This window comes from Narcine bancroftii, chromosome 1 (genome assembly GCF_036971445.1).
Source record: "Narcine bancroftii isolate sNarBan1 chromosome 1, sNarBan1.hap1, whole genome shotgun sequence".
In the NCBI taxonomy this organism is placed as follows: domain Eukaryota; kingdom Metazoa; phylum Chordata; class Chondrichthyes; order Torpediniformes; family Narcinidae; genus Narcine; species Narcine bancroftii.
In genome coordinates this window covers 250,199,102-250,212,626 of record NC_091469.1, presented here as the reverse complement: position 1 = coordinate 250,212,626, position 13,525 = coordinate 250,199,102, and the positions used below count along the sequence as shown (strand labels likewise).

The window sequence follows — 13,525 nt, the reverse complement described above, 5'->3', positions numbered from 1 at the left end:
CCAAGTATCAGCCTGGTGAATCGCCTCTACACTCCCTCCATTGCAAGAACATCCTTCCTTAGAGCAGGTGACCAAAACTGCACACAATACTCCAGGTGGGGTCTCACCAAGGCCCTGTACAGCTGCAGTAAGGTATCCTTGTTCCTATACTCAAACCCTCTTGATATGAAGGCCAACATACCATTTGCCTTTTTAACCGCCTGCTGTACCTGCATGCTCGCCTTCAGTGACTGGTGCACAAGTACCCCTAGGTCTCTCTGCACTTTCCCATCTCTTAATCTATTGCCATTCAAATAGTAATCTGCCCTCCGGTTTGTATTACCAAAGTGGATAACCTCACATTTATCCACATGTAATGCATTTGCCATGTATCTGCCCAGTCCCTCAATTTATCCAAATCACACTGGAGCTTCCTGACCCCCTCTTCTGTGCACACAACCCCTCCTAGCTTAGTGTCATCTGCAAATTTGGAGATATTACATCCAATCCCTTCATCCAGATCATTAATGTAAATTGTGAACAGCTGGGTTCCCAGTACAGATCCCTGTTGCACCCCACTGGTCACCGCCTGCCACTCAGAAAACGAGCCATTTATCCCAACTCTCTGTCTTCTACCTGCCAGCCAGTTCTCAATCCACATCAATACTTTGCCCCCAATCCCATGAGCCTTGATTTTGGAAGCCAGTTATTTATGCGGGACCTTATCGAAGGCCTTTTGGAAGTCCAGGTACACCACATCCACTGGCTCTCCCCCATTTATTTTACCTGTCACCATCTCAAAGAATTCCAATAGATTTGTCAAGTACGATTTACCTTTTGTAAATCCATGTTGACTCCGTCTGATCCCTTCTCTGCTAGTCATATGCTCCACTATTACATCCTTAATAATGGATTCCATCATTTTGCCCACTACTGATGTAAGGCTCACCGGCTGATAATTCCCCGCTTTTTCTCTACCCCCCTTTTTAAATAGTGGGGTAACATTAGCTACCCTCCAATCCATGGGTACTGATCCTGAGTCTATCAAGTTCTGGAAATTAATTCTTAAAGCATCTGCTATCTGAATGGCCACTTCCTTCAGCACCCTAGGATGTAGATTATCAGGCCCTTGGGATTTATCTGCCTTCAATCCCATCAATTTCCCCAAGACCATGTCCTTAGAGATACTGATTTCTTTCAGTTCCTCCCTTGCATTAGTCTCTATGTTTCCCAACATCCTTGGGAGGTTATTTGTATCCTCTCTTGTAAAAACAGAACTAAAGTAAGAATTTAATTGGTCTGCCATTTCCTTATTCCCCATTATATATTCCCCTGATTCCGACTACAAAGGACCTACTCTGGATTTCACCAATCTTTTCCTCGACATATTTATAAAAGCTTTTGCAGTCGGTTTTTATATTTGCCGCAAGCTTACTTTGATCATTTATTTTTGCTCTCTTGATTAATCCTTTTGTCCTCCTTTGCTGCATCTTGAACTGCTCCCAGTCTTCAGTTGCGGTACTTTTTTTGGCCAATTGATATGCTCTCTCTTTGGACCTAATGCTGTCTCTAATTTCCCTTGTTATCCACGGTTTAGTCACCATTTTTGGTTTATTTTTATGCCAAACCGGTATAAACGATTTTTGCAATTTCTCCATTAGATCTGTGAATGCTTTCCATTGTCTATCCACAGTCAACTCCCCCATAAACACCACCCAATCAACCTTACTCAACTCCCGTCTCATACCATCATAATTCCCTTTATTTAAATTCAGGACCTTAGTCTCAGTTTTAATTTCATCACTCTCCATGTTGAGTGAGAATTCGATCATATTGTGATCGCTCCTACCCAAAGGGCCTTGCACAACAAGATTGCTGATTAGTCCCTTATCATTGCATAATACTCAATCTAAAATGGCCTGCTCCCGAGTTGGTTCCTTGACATATTTGTCTAGATAACCGTCCCGTAAACATTCAAGGAATTCCTCCTCCTCTGTATTTTTACCATTTGACTAGTCCAATCTATATGCAAATTAAAGTCTCCCATGATGACAGCTGTTCCCTTATTGCACGCTTTTCTAATTTCTCTTTTAATGCCTTCCCTCACCTCTACACTACTATTTGGAGGCCTATATACTACCCCCACTAACGTTTTCCGCCCCTTGCTATTCCTCAGTTCTACCCATATAGATTCCGCATCTTCTGAGTTAATATCCTTCCTGTCAATCGTGTCGGTCCCTTCTCTCACCATCAATACTACTCCACCCACTTTTCTTTCTTGCCGATCCCTCCTAAATATCGTATACCCCGGGATGTTAAGTTCCCAGGCTTGCCCACCCTGCAGCCATGTTTCTGTAATCCCAATCAAATCATATTTGTTTATCTCAATTTCCACAGCTAATTCATCTACCTTGTTCCGAATGCTTCTTGCATTAAGATATAAAGCCTTCAGATTTGCTTTTTTCACCCTCCTTGCTCTTTCTGATTTTTCAACTTTCGCTACCTAACCTAACTTTTCCTGTTTTATCTTTTCTGTCCTTTGCCCTATCATACAGGTTCCCACCCCCCTGCCAAATTAGTTTAAACCGCACCCGATGGCTGTACCAAACCTAGCTGCCAATATATTGACCCGTTTTGGGTTTAGGTGTAACCCATCCTTCTTGTAGAGGTCATGCCTTCCCCAAAAGAGATCCCAATGATCCAAGAAGCCAAAACCCTGTCCTTTACACCAGCCCCTCAGCCACACATTCATTTTTCTTAACCTTCCATTTTTGTCCTCAGTTGCACTTGGCACAGGTAGCAAACCAGAGATCACCACCCTGGCTGTCCTATTTCTTAGTCTCTGTCCTAGCTCTCTGTAATCCTTTTTCAGTACTTTCTCCTTTTTATCTATGTCATTGGTACCCACATGTACCAAGACATCAGGCTGTTCGCCTTCCCCTTTTAGAATACCCTGGACCCGATTGGAGATATCCCGCACCCTTGCACCAGGGAGGCAGCACACCATGCGGGCATACCTATCTGGCTCACAGAATCTCCTGTCTGTATTTCTGACAATGGAGTCCCCAATGACCACTGCATTCCTCTTTACCTTTTGGTCCACCATGCCAGGCTCAGTGCCAGTGACCTGGTCACTGCTGCCAGCTTCTGTCAGGTCATCTCCCTCAACAGCATCCAACAAAATATACCTGTTACTGAGATGGATATTCACAGGTGTGCTCTCCATTTTCCTGGTATTTTTCTTCCCACCCCTGACAGTTACCCACTTACCTGACACATCTGGTCTTGGGGTAACTATGTCCCTGAAAGTTGAATCTATCAACTCCTCATTCTCCCTTACCAGCCGTAGGTCCTCAAGTTGCAGCTCCAGTTCCCCAACTCGGTCCTTAAGGAACTGCATCTCGGTGCACCTGACGCAGATGTGGCTATTTGGGAGGGTGGGACTCACCTATGGTTCCCACATCTGACATCCAGTACAAAGCACTAACCCCATAGGCATGGCTGAGCTAAAATAATGCCACTTACCCTTCTCCTCGCCTGCTTTTGCCTAAGCCTGTTGAGCCAAAGGCTGGAAGTCCCACTCCTTCAGTGCCCCACTCACTCAGTGCGCTGCTCCTCGCTGGCCGCTCCCTCCCCTTTTACTCCTTTTACTGGCCCCTTGACCAATTAACCCAGTCACTCTCTCCAAGCTCCTACTCCTCTGACTCACAGCTCAAACTCCAGCTGCTGTCTCCTCAGACTCCCAGCCTGATTTGAGTAGGCCCAAGCCCCAGTAAGCCCTTGTATTTAACTGCTTACCTCCAAGTCACTCTCTCCGAGCTTCTCCTCCTTCGACTCCCAGCTCGAATTTACATATAGATTGGACTAACCAAATTAATAAATCCAGCTATTTATTCTACTCACCTCTCTGATGCTCTCTCTTGGCTCCTCCTCCTCTCACCCGACACCAGGCACTGACTCACTGTCTCCCCCGACCCCGAGTATGGTTCATAGTGTGAAAACAAAAATCTTACAGTACCCCAACCCTTGTCCTGTTACATTGCCCACAATGCTCTCCATCTTACAGTACCGGAAACAGGAAGGCTCATGAGAAGTATAGGTAGCCAGGAAGGAACTTAAGGACTTGAGCTCGAAGGTGGCCTGAGAAGGACTTGGCAAGTAGAATTAAGGATAATTCCAAGGCGGTCTATGTACATGTGAAGAACAGAAGGATGACAAGAATGAAGATGGGTCCACTAAAGGATAAAGGAGGCAACATGTGCCTGGAGGCGGAGGAAGTTGGAGAGGTCCTAAATAAATACTTTGCATCAGTATTCACCAGAGAAAAGGAACTTGATCAGAATGAGGTCAGAAAAGAACAGGCCTGTGTGCTGGATGATGTGGAGATTAAGGAAGATGAAGTGTTGGATCTTAAAAATATTACGATTGATACGTGTCTGGGGCTGGACACGATCTACCCCAGATTGCTGTAGGAAGAGATAGCTGGGACATTTGTGATGATCTTTGAATCCTCTTTGGCCACAGGGGAGGTGCTGGAGGATTGAAAAATGGCAAATATAGTCCCCTTGTTTTAAAAAAAGGTAATAGAGAGAATCCTGGGAATTATAGACTGGTAAGTCTTACGACAGTGATGTCCAAATGGAGAGGATTCTTAAGGATAAGATCTATGAGGATTTGGAGAAGTACAGTTTACTCAAAGATAGTCAGCACCACCATCTTGGCTCAAACCCTGTGGTCTCAGGATTTTAAAATAAATCATCAGCTCCTTTAAGGCAAATAGCGCCTTTGGAAGACTACACAAAAGAGTCTGGAAAAACAACCAACTGAAAAACCTCACAAAGATTAGCGTATACAGAGCCGTTGTCATACCCACACTCCTGTTCGGCTCCGAATCATGGGTCCTCTACCGGCATCACCTATGGCTCCTAGAACGCTTCCACCAGCGTTGTCTCCGCTCCATCCTCAACATTCATTGGAGCGACTTCATCCCTAACATCGAAGTACTCGAGATGGCAGAGGCCGACAGCATCGAATCCACACTGCTGAAGATCCAACTGCGCTGGGTAGGTCACGTCTCCAGAATGGAGGACCATCGCCTTCCCAAGATCGTGTTATATGGCGAGCTCTCCACTGGCCACCGTGACAGAGGTGCACCAAAGAAGAGGTACAAGGACTGCCTAAAGAAATCTCTTGGTGCCTGCCACATTGACCACCGCCAGTGGGCTGATATCGCCTCAAACCGTGCATCTTGGCGCCTCACAGTTCGGCGGGCAGCAACCTCCTTTGAAGAAGACGGCAGAGCCCACCTGACTGACAAAAGGCAAAGGAGGAAAAACCCAACACCCAACCCCAACCAACCAATTTTCCCCTGCAACTGCTGCAACCGTGTCTGCCTGTCCCGCATCGGACTTGTCAGCCACAAACGGGCCTGCAGCTGACGTGGACATTACCCCTCCATAAATCTTCGTCCACGAAGCCAAGCCAAAGAAGAATAGAGTTTTCAGTAGTTGAACTGGGCGGTAGAATTCTGCGGGGAGCACTCTCTCCACTCCTTGCTTTATGCACAATAAAACTATCGGCAAAGTAAGACCGTGCAAAGTCTTTTAACATCCTTTGTGTCATATTTATATACTTTTTATTATTTCTTAACATTAATCTTCTAATTTGCTAGATTACACTGTTGTCATTACAGTGGCGCCTTCTCAATACTCCCCTCTCTGTTGTTTGAGGGACTTGCCCTCAGTCTTAGCCCCTCAATGCCCTGTAATGGCAGGACTCCACTCTGTGGTCCTTCCCCACATTGGCTGCATCAGTATTTCACTCAGCCAGTACTCCTGCAGCCTGGAATATGCCAGTTGGCAGCATTTCCTCACTGACATCTCCTTGTGTTGTAGACCAACAATTTATGGCCAAACCAAAGGGCGTCTTTCACCAAGATGATGATCTTCCAACAGCTCTGGATGTCTGTCTCTGCTTGCATCTGGGAAACAGCCTGTCGATCAGCAGCTGCTGGGGATGAACTGTGACAAGGACCTTTTCATAGTTCTCCATGCACTGTTAGAAAATCCACAGTATGCAGAGATGTGAGTGCTTATCTCCACTCCTCTGCAGACATTTAGAGGAAAATGTGCATTGTGAGTGGCATTCCTGATGTACAGGAGGGATTTGACCGACAGGGCTCCTCTCGTGCCCAGCCAGGCTAAGTCCTGGCGCTTGTTAGTGTGCACTGGTGAGGAGGCATTCTACCAGGTGACCTGGACAGTCTGCTCAGGGAAACACCCCACTGTGTCCATCAAGTCATTGGCCCTTAGCATCTGCAGGACATTCAGTGATGACCACCGCCTTATGGACATGGTCTGGAAAAATATTTCCACGAAGGATAGGTAGTGTGGCAATGTCCAGCTGACTGGGACATTGCGTGCAAAATGGTGCCCTCATACTTTTGTATATCTCTCTGATACCATGTGTGCTGCCCCACTCTCTACAACCAGGTTTCCCTTCATACAATGCCAGTATTCTTCTAATACAAGGTGCTCCAGTCAATCTTGCTCTCCCTGATAGATTCTCTGGACCTCACTGGATATCATGTTCCAATCTTCCTCTGATACAAGCCCCAATCTTCTCACGTGTCTCTGCTCTACTGTCTTTGCCTATCATTGATACAATGCATTTCAGTCGCACTCTGAGACCATACATCTAATTAACACACACATACACGTGCTGGAGCGAATCAGCAGGTCACACAACAATCTGTAGGAAGTAAAGGCAACCAACAGTTTGGGCCTGGGCCCTTCCTCAAGGTATGTGCAAAAAAAACAGGCAGGTGTCAGAATATAAAGGTGGGAGTGGGAGGAGAGGAGGGAGGTAGGGCAGGGGGAGGAGTACCTGCTCGGTCATAGGTGGGAGGGTAGAAGAGCAAAAAGCTGCAAAGTGATGGGGTGGGGAAGGGGTAGCTCTGAATGGACAGGGGAGGGGGTCAGTAGCTTATGGAAAGAAGGAGAGAGAGACTTGGAGAGGGATTTAATGTAAACTGGAGAGGAGGATGTTAATACAATCTGAGTGAGAGTGCCCAGCAACAGTAGGACATGTTATTCTTCCGATTTGCAGGGTAAACTGGGCTTGGCAGAGAATGAGGCCATGGATAGACATGTCAGTGTGGGAATGGGGTGTGGCCACTGGGAGGTCCCCGCGCTTGCAGCTGATATTGTGCTCCAGTCTGCATCCAATTTCCCAGTGTAGAGGAGTCCACAATGGGAGCACTGGATGCAGCTGTTTGTCTTTCCCTTGAGGAAAAGCCCAGGACCAAAACGTTAGGTACCCACTACTTCCAAGGACCTGCAGAGTGTCTCCAGCCCCTTTGTGTGTTGCACACGCCAATAGTCCGTGTGCACATTTCCCGGTGTAACTCCAGTTTAATTAGTACCTCGTTCCCATTGGATTTGTGTCCTGCCGTCGCGGGGGGCAGTCCTGACGCAGCTCCGTGTCGGGAATATTAGCACCCGGACTTCCCGCCTCTGCGCCTGCACACCCCTGCCGTAACCCACGCCACGACTCCCCTCCCGTCCCTATCCCACTCCTCCTGCCCCTCTCCCTCCCTCCCTCCTGCCCTTCCCACTCCTGCCCACCTCACACACCCTCCCTTATCGCACATCCCTCTCCCCCGTCCTCCCTCCTCCCCACAGCCCTCTCTTCACACCATCACTCTCCCTCCTTCCCTCACCCGCATCCCTCACCTTCTGTCCTCGTTGGCTCTCTTCCCCCGATCTCTCTTCGGCTCACAGCATAGCCCGCTCTTCTCCTTCCACACTCCCTCCTTCTCTGGCGTCTCCGAGCAACGGCAGCAACAAAAAACGCGGTCTCCTGACAACTGTGGAAGCGGGAGGGCTCGGAACCCCGCCCAGGAAGCGGCGCCCCGCTCGCTCGGGGAACGGGAAAAGTAACCCGAGCAGGAGCAATGAGGTCCAGAGTGAATCCGGAGCTGGGGCAGTGAGGTTCAGAGTGAATCCGGAGCTGGGGCAGTGAGGTCCAGAGTGAATCCGGAGCTGGGGCTGTGAGGTCCAGAGTGAATCCGGAGCTGGGGCAGTGAGGTCCAGAGTGAATCCGGAGCTGGGGCTGTGAGGTCCAGAGTGAATCTGGAGCTGGGGCAGTGAGGTCCAGAGTGAATCCGGAGCTGGGGCAGTGAGGTCCAGGGTGAATCCGGAGCTGGGGCAGTGAGGTCCAGAGTGAATCCGGAGCTGGGACAGTGAGGTCCAGAGTGAATCCGGAGCTGGGGCAGTGAGGTCCAGAGTGAATCCGGAGCTGGGGCAGTGACGTCCAGGGTGAATCCGGAGCTAAGGCAAACGTACCACACATTGTAACTTACTGCTGCTACACAGGAGCGTGTAGATAGTGTAAATAGAGTCAGCCAAGGCAGGAAAGGAGAATATAAAATTATGGTTAAATGTTCACAGTTGCTGTTGGTGAAAGGTAAAAGAAAGTTACGGTTCAATGGTGCGGACAGATTGTTTCGTGATCCAGCGCAGGGGTAGGTAGCGAGGTACAGGGTCACCTGAAGCAGGGTCTCTGACCCTCTCAACAATCTTACTGATGGTCATAAATACGTCAATTTTAAAACTCAAGAAAATTAGCAGGAATTAGATGAGCACCTCAATTTGTGTTTAATCTGTTCGAAAAAGTGCTGTAGAAACTCAATAGGTCACACACAGATCCTGATGTTGCCTCCTCTACATCGATGAGACTGGGAGAATAATTGGTTGAACTCCTTCCCAACTTCCGGGGCAGCAGCAAGGACTTCCCAGTTGCCAGCCATTTCAATTCCACACACCACCAACCGCACCGACACCGACCTCCATGGCCTTGTACACTGCCAAACCTGAGGCTACCCGCAAATTGGAAAAACACCTTATATTCTGCCTGGGCACTCTGCAACCAGACGGCATGAACATCAACCTCCAATTTCTGTTCACCCCCTATGCTGAGTCTCTCTCTCTCCTTATTCCTTTCCTCCATCTCCCCGCCCCTTCCCAGTTCAGAGAGCCACCCTCTTCCACTATCACCTCAGCTTTTTTCTCTTCAACCCCTCCCCCACACCTCTTACCTGTGCTTCTCTGGTCCCTTCCACCTTTCTCCATAACCGCCCCCCCTTTTTATTCAGACAACTGCCTGTTTTTGCTTTTCCTTGACAAAAGGTCCAGGCCCAAAACATTGATCACCCTTTATTTCCAGTAGATGCTGAAATGACCTGCTGAGTTTCTCCTGCACATTTGTGTTTTGATCTTACAGCTTGCTGTCCAGACCCACCAGCTTGGACCCACAAGGACCTAATGCACACGTGGGAATTGTTCACCTCCTTGGCAATTAAATTCCTGCTCTGGATGGATTGCACAGTAAAGGGTGATTGAATGGACAGTACAGACACTGTTGTGTACAAACATTAAGCCATGAGGAGAGGGATCCCATCAGGAGAGAGTTCTGGGCAGAGAGTTAATGCCAGCAGCAGCAAAGCAAATAGAAACGATGTGTCAAAGATGTCATGGAAAAAACATATCAAAACAAGCTACAAGACTTCAAAATATAAAGATCATGCATCATTATGGAATTTAACTGGGACAGATGGCAGGTATTGGATTTACACCCAGTCGGGGCATATATAATATGGCCCTGGAGAGAGTTGCAGAACAGAGGGGTACATAGTTCCATCAAAGTGGTGATGCAGGTGTTTGGTCAGGGCACCGAGCAGAGAAGCAGGGACAGATATGTGAGGATAGAGGGGATCTTTCTCCCTGGAGCGTAGGAGGCCGACAGAGGACCTTAGAGCGGTTCATAAAATCATCATTGGTGGGTGGTCAGTCTTTTTGCAAGAGTAGGGGAATCTAAATCTAGAGGACACCGATTTAAGGTGAGATGTAAAAGGAACAGGAAGAGCAATGTTTTCCACGGAGGGTGGTGGGTGTGTGAATTGAGCTGCCAGAGGAAGCACTGGAGGTGAGACAATTACATTGTTCAAAAGACATTCAGACAAGTACGTGGACAGGGAAGGTTTTGAGGGATATGGGGTGAACACAGACCAATAGGACTAGTGCAACACACAAATGTTTTGGAGCATATCACCCAGCATCTCTAGGAAATAAAAGGATAATCAACGTTTCTGGCCTGAGCCTTGTGTCAGGACTCAGGAAAAGGTGGGGGGAGAAGCACAGGCCAACAAGTAGGTGAAATGAGACTAGCTCAGGTACGCAACTTGGTCTGCATGGACAACTTGGGTTGAAGGACCTGTTTCCGTGGGGCTGTTGAACTCTACGACTGTAATTGTTATTGAGTTCACTGAAACAGTAATAGAACAGGATAATGCAGAACATAGAAGATCTTCAATGCAGTGGTACACAATATGTCCACTTCTGAAGCCAGGCAGAGTCAAAGGACGGTGTGGAGGAGATGGAAAATTGAAAAAAAAACACAGATGCTGTAAATCTGAAACAAAACACAAACGCACATGAGCAACTTAGCAGATCAGGCAGCATATGTGGAAAGAGAAACCATCAACATTTTGTGTTTATGAATCTTTGTAAATGAAAATCAAAGCTCGCTAAATAACCTGCACTAACCTTTTTCCTTCTGTTTTGGGATGCTTTTCCAGCAGTTTCCTCTTTTTAGTTTTATGTCGTAGCTGGCTGCTACAAGCTATGGCTCTGCGGAGCCTACAGCGCAGGAGAGGTTCTAGTTGTTCGCAGTTAGCTCAGAACACGCTGTTCCCAGAAAGAACGACGTGAACCCCAGTTGAGTAGTTAAACCTGAGCCTTGTTGGGCTCACAGCCCTACTTTTATTCTAAAGCTGAGGGGTGTGGTCAAAGCCCCCTCAACACTGATTGGTAGATTTGGGATCTGCTTTCCTTGATAGGCCAGTTACCCCTTTAGTCGTGGCCAATTGGAGGCCTCATGCAGCCCGCTGGATCGTCACGTTCGACCTTCATTTTAAGAGGGGCCCCAAGGGGCTGCTGCAATGTCATATTGGCTGTTTCTTTTTTAATTTAATTTAGACATACAGCACAGTACCAGGCCATTTTGGCCACAAGCCTGTGTTGCCCAATTACACCTAATTACAACCCCCGGTATGTTTTTTTTTTGAACGGTGGGAGGAAACTGGAGCCCCCAGGGAAAAACTCTCGCAGACATAAGGAGAACGTACAAACTCCTTATGGACAGCCTGGGATTCAAATCTCGGTCCTGATCGCTGGCGCTGTAACAGCATTGTGCTAACCAAGCCACCCAGTCTAGCCTGCCAGACAGTCCCACCACCTTGCATACACAGCCAAGAATCTGTGATGGTAACTTCCCCATTTCAATCATCACAGACATTCCCTTTTGTTCCACACATCCCTCACCCTCCTTTCCCGCTGCATCTATTTCTGGTCTTGAAGAACATGGACAATATCTCATTTCAGATCTGTGGAGTTTTTTTCCAACATTTTCCTTAATCTTGGAATGCATCCTAATGGGATCGCTGTGGAATGGCAAAAGGTCAGCATTGTCATGGAGGTCCAACAGGCTTGTCTCCAACTGAATGGATGATAAGCTGGATAGCAGCATGGTTAGCACAATGCTATTTCAGCACCGGCGACCCGGGTTTGAATCTGCTGCTGTCATTCTCCCCGTGACCCGTGTGGGTTTTCTCCGGGTGCTCTGGTTTCCACCCAGTTCCAAAGTTGGACGGGGCTAGAAGGTCGATGGTTCACATGGATAGACTTGGGTGACATGGACTCAAGGGCCTGTTACTGTGCTGTATCTCTAAAAATACAGGAGGGGTTGAAAGGAGGTGCACAGCCCAGTAAAAGTTGGGATGTGGTGTTCTGTACAATTCAGTGCTGATTCACCATCAACACTAACCAACTTTGAGAGAGTGATGAAGTTCATAAAGGCATTGGTAAACTTGCTGAATTGCAAGTAATCTTATCCCACAAAAGTTACACAGCCGAAATTTCAGAGATGTGTTTCAGATGTGGGACTGAGACAGGAACATTTCTACGTGCCACATGGTCGTGCATGAAAATGAGGCAATTTTGGCAAGAAATCACTAAAAAATTAACCAGATACAGTAATAAAAAGGAACATAGAAGGGTATCTATACAAAAGCGTAGTTTCCCCAACAGCATATACTTAAAAAATATGTAAGATCTGATGGTGAATGGATCTGTATGTATGGAAGTTTTGATGAGAAAAGCAGATTATTTTATTGAACAGAATGCACATGACTTTATTGCGAGTTTAATTGTTTAGCAGGACCAGCCCCCATCTTGACATCATTTTAAAGGAGCACAATTGAGAGTGTCTGTCAAAGATGGGAATCAGACTTGGGTGAGGTGATTTCAGGAAGAAGCTGGTCAGATTGGTGCAAGGACAGCATGACATCAATTAGAAATGCAAAATATGGATTGGTTTTTACACCAATTATATCTTATCCCACAAAAGTTACACAGCTGAAATTTCAGAGATGTGTTTCAGATCTGGGACTGAGACAGGAACATTTCTACATGCTACGTGGTCGTGCATGAAAATGAGGCAATTTTGGCAAGAAATCACTAAAAAATTAACCAGGATAACAGAAGTGACCTTCATGGGCAACCCAGAGTGATATCTATTAGGTAATTTCATGGAAATAAGTAACAAATTGACCAAATATCAAATCTCATTTATAAAAATAGCTTTGGTGGTAGCAAAAAAAGTATTGTGATCACTTGAACGTTCAACTCCCCTCTATTTATATATCGCATGACGGATTGTGGAACTGAACACCTATGGAAAAAAAATATAACTTAAAGAATAGATATGACAATTTTGTAAAGGACTATAGCCATACATGGACCACATAGGGGCCCAGATACAGTAATAAAAAGGAACATAGAAGGGTATCTATACAAAAGCGTATTTTCCCCAACAGCATATACTTAAAAAATATGTAAGATCTGATGGTGAATGGATCTGTATGTATGGAAGGGGAGGAGGGGGGACTTTTGTGTTTTTGTTGTGTAATAAAAAGTTTAAAATATTGTATATTTAAAATGTTACTATGTATATTTTTTTTTAAAGTGTCCTGTCTGGCTGTAGCACTGTGTGGTCTGGTAGCTGCAAACATCGGACCAGAAGTCAATACAGAGCATCGTCCAAATGGCCAAGATGATCACTGGGATCTCCCATTCCTCTAAATGACATTCACCAGGAGCGTTGATAAAATAGGGTTCAAAGAATTATTGAGGACCCTTTCCAACCAAACCTCAGTATCTTATGACCCACTACCATCAAAAGGTACAGAAGCATCAAAATCAGGACTGCCAGGCTGGAAAATAGTTTCTTCCTACATCTTCTTCTTTCATCTTTGGCTTGGCTTCGCGGACGAAGATTTATGGAGGGGTAATGTCCACGTCAGCTGCAGGCTCGTTTGTGGCTGACAAGTCTGATGCGGGACAGGCAGACACGGTTGCAGCGGAAAATTGGTTGGTTGGGGTTGGGTGTTGGGTTTTTCTTCCTTTGTCTTTTGTCAGTGAGGTGGGCT

General features: G+C 46.7%; 1 protein-coding gene across 4 annotated transcripts in view; it reads right to left on the bottom strand.

Annotated features, from left to right (window-relative positions):
- The window catches only part of agbl2 (AGBL carboxypeptidase 2), a 191,103-nt gene extending 183,309 nt beyond the window's left edge, over positions 1–7,794 (bottom strand). For all 4 annotated transcript variants that reach the window (XM_069894445.1, XM_069894451.1, XM_069894459.1 and 1 more), the window contains exon 1: positions 7,713–7,794. The gene's annotated coding sequence lies outside the window, so the exon portion shown is untranslated. The remainder of the gene's footprint in view (positions 1–7,712) is intronic.
- Between the last annotated feature and the right edge of the window lie 5,731 nt (positions 7,795–13,525).